General features: G+C 40.8%; 1 pseudogene; it reads right to left on the reverse strand.

Annotated features, from left to right (window-relative positions):
• Positions 1 to 260: 260 nt before the first annotated feature.
• Positions 261 to 839, reverse strand: LOC100656472 (large ribosomal subunit protein uL23-like; annotated as a pseudogene).
• Positions 840 to 3,626: the final 2,787 nt, after the last annotated feature.

The following is a 3,626-nucleotide window of genomic DNA, read 5'->3' on the forward strand; positions in this document are numbered from 1 at the left end:
AGGAAAAAAGAAGTTTTAAATCTTCCAGAATTTGATTCAAGGTGTAACAAGAAGACCGTGTGTTTGCAAATTAGATGACCTGTGTCCTGTTAATTAATTAGCTATGTGATCGTCAAGGAGAAATTCAACCTTTCTGGGTCTCGGTTTCTCCTTTGAAAAAGGGGTAAATTAATGTCTGCTCTATAGGGTTGGTATGAGGAGTAAGTAAGAGTTAATATTTCACCCTGTATAGTTATTTATCACTGTGCAACAAACCACTCCATGACTTAGTGGTTTTATTTTATTTATTTATTTATTTTGTGGTGAAAATATTTATATTTAAAATTAGTCAGCTGGACTCAGTTTAGATGATCCCAATTTTGTTGGCAACATCCAAAGCCTCACAGTCAGGAACCAGTCAAACATACGCCGTCTTCGCCCTATCAGGCCTAACAGAGGTGTTGATCTTGGCCATGTCAATGTTATTGAGCTTCTTCACAGCCTGTTTGATCTGGTGTTTGTTGGCCTTGACATCCACAGTGAACACAAGTGTGTTGTTGTCTTCAGTCTCCCTCATGGCTGACTCAGCGGTCAGGGGAAACTTAATGATGGCATAGCGGTCAAGCTTGTTTCTCTTGGGGGCACTTTTCCAAGGATATTTGTGCTGCCTTTGGAGCTGCAATGTCTTGTGCTGCTGGAAGGTGAATGACGTGCAGATTTTTTTCTTTTTCTCTTTGTGGCTGTGAACACCTTTCAGCACAGACTTCTTGGCCTTCAATGTCTTTGCTTTGGCTTCAGTTTTGGGGGGGCAGGGGTTAGCTTCTTTGTGTTCTTGCACCATGTTCATAAAAAAGTGTGGTTTCTCACAATTCTTTGTAACGGTAGTGATCTCACATGGGCTAGCTACAGTGGCTGTACTCACTTGGTGGGTCAGCTGGAGCTGAGAGCCTATGATGGCTTCATCCACGTGTCTGAGGCTCTGATGGGGATGGCTAGAAAGCTGGGACCTCTCTTTTCACATGGTCTCTCACCAGTCAGTAGATTGGCCCTTCTTTCTTTACATGCTTCCAAGTCTCAAGAAAGTGCAGGAAGAAGCTTTAAGGCAGTTTAAGGGCTTGAATCCAGAGCTTGCACAACCTTATGTCAGCCATGTTGTATTGGTCAAAGCAAGTTACAAGGTCAGCCAAGATGAAAGGTGGAGTAGAAATGAAATTCATCTCTTGATGGGAGCAATAGCAGCATCATACTGCAAAGAGGTATGAACACAAGGAAGGGTTATTCATTGAGGACCATTATTATAATGACCTCCTTCCTCCCCTGTAGTCCACCAGTGTCAGCTGCCATCAAGTCAATTCTGACTCATGGTGAGCCCATGTATGTCATAGTAGAACTATGCTCCACAGGGTTTTCAGTGGCTGATTTTTCGGAAGTATATTGCCAGGACCTTTTTCCAAGGCACCTCTGGGTGGGCGCAAACCTCCAACCTTTTGGTTAGCAGCCAAGCACATTTACTGGGTGTACCACCCAAGGACTCCCCTTATAATCTAGATTCCCTTTTTTCAAATAGTGTAAATTTTAGCAGAATCTTTTACGATCCTGTTGATTAGAAGCTACGGTAAATCATTACTGTCTGTAATGGCTTCCAATGAACCAAACCTCCCCGTATCTACATTTTTGTGTAGTCCCCTTCCACACGGACTCTAGGCATGGCCATGAGACTTGCTTTGGCCAATAGAGCATCAGCAAATATAGCACAAGCAGAAGCTTGATAAGGGTGTGTACCCTGGAGCTTGTTCCCTTGGAACACCATCTTACAACCCCCATGCCACAAAGAAGTCTGGGATGAAACACCATGTAGAGAAAGGAGTCCAGCTGATCCCAGGTTACAGCAGTTTCACCAGCTGGATGCAGCTACACGAGTGACCCCAAAAGAAGCACCAGTAGAAGAATCACCCAGTCTTCCCCCCAAATCATGAGAGGTCATAAATTTTACTCGTTTTAAGACACTGAATTTGGGGGTAGTTTGTTACATGGATATAAATAACTAAAACACAAATTGAAAATATTCTAGTCTAAGACTAGCCTTCAATTACTGCCAAATTCTAGCCTCATTACAAAAGCACTAACTCATTTCGTGATTTTCGACATCTCACAGAGCCATAAAATTTCAGAACTTGACAAACTCAGAGATAAAATAATCTAGTGATCTTCAAAATGTCTTTTAGCTGTAGAACTATTGTTAAAAACATCTTGCTCAAATATTTAAAACAGATCAGAGGCATCCTATTAGGATAAATTCCTTTTGTAGATTCAAATTTATAGCACTTCCTTATAAAGCCAATTAATGAAAACACAATTCCTTTTTCTTTGATACAAAAATTTAAATCCAGGCTCATTGATGACAGTGAAAGAATTGTTTCAGTTTCAGCTTACAGTTAGTTGACATATTTTCTTTTGGTAATATGGTATCAAGGAAATATTTATTCAAGACAAACAAGTAGTTGCAGATGTCAAAGGCCACTTCAGTACTTGCCCTGGAATCTCAAGATACCAAGTGATCAAGACAAGCATTATAACTTATGCCTACTCAGAATAATTCAAACTCAGTGACACAGGCAGGTATTGATACATTGATTGATGACCTCCACTGGGTTCGTATTTAAAATATATTACACTTGGCTACGAAAAGATAACAATCTTTGTTGTTGTTTTTGTGTGCCATCAAGTCTGTTTCAACTAACAGAGATCCTACCCCCTCCCAAAAAAAAACCCAAACCTGTCGCTGTTGAATCAATTCTGACAGAGCAAAACTGCCCCACAGGTTTTGTAGGCTGTAAGATTTATGAAAGCAGATAGCCAGGTCTTATCTCTCACAGAGTGGCTGGTGGGTTCAAAGTACTGAGCTTCCAGTTAACAGCTGAGCACTTCAGCATTTCTCCACCAGAGTTTAAACACCTAAGTCAAAAACAAAGTTCAATGAAACGTCTCTGGAGCCCTTAAAGAACCTCAGTGGTTCTCTAGCATTCTTTGGAATTCATTTGGGGAACTGCTGTAACACTTGGGAACTGGTTTTGCTTTGTTGTTGAGGCTATTCAAGACTGAGGGAAGCTGATTGTGTATTTTAAAATAATGATTTCTTCCGTGTTTCAAGTGTCGTGCATTCTTAAGACCCTTCGTTGGGCTTGTTAAAAACTGCACTTGTAATTTTCCTTTTTTTATTCATCAAGAACGGAAAAAAAACTAGGAAAAGGAACTGCCTCGCAAAAGAAATGCGACTGTTAGAAGTGAATGGTATTTTCCAACTCATTTGCGTAAATTGGTAACGTACTTGAGATCTCACCAGGGGGTCTGGACTTTGCCAATGCAGCTGGTGAGAACGTGCTCTGTTGTAAGCTTCAGTTTACCTTCACCACTGTTTTTGCGGGAGCTGACTCTTTAGCAACAGGAAGCTATGTGCTCTTCATCCAATTTTAATGAATCCTTTGCTTCCAAAAGGAAAGCCTGACAACAGAAAAGTCTTCAAGTAAGCCAGGTATATTTGCTTTTGGAAAGAATAAAGAGTTCTTTCTGTCAGTTTGTCCTACTGTGGTGACTTGCATGTTGCTATGATGCCGGAAGCTATGCCACCAGTATTTCAAATACTAGCA

Source organism: Loxodonta africana, chromosome 6 (assembly GCF_030014295.1).
Source record: "Loxodonta africana isolate mLoxAfr1 chromosome 6, mLoxAfr1.hap2, whole genome shotgun sequence".
In the NCBI taxonomy this organism is placed as follows: domain Eukaryota; kingdom Metazoa; phylum Chordata; class Mammalia; order Proboscidea; family Elephantidae; genus Loxodonta; species Loxodonta africana.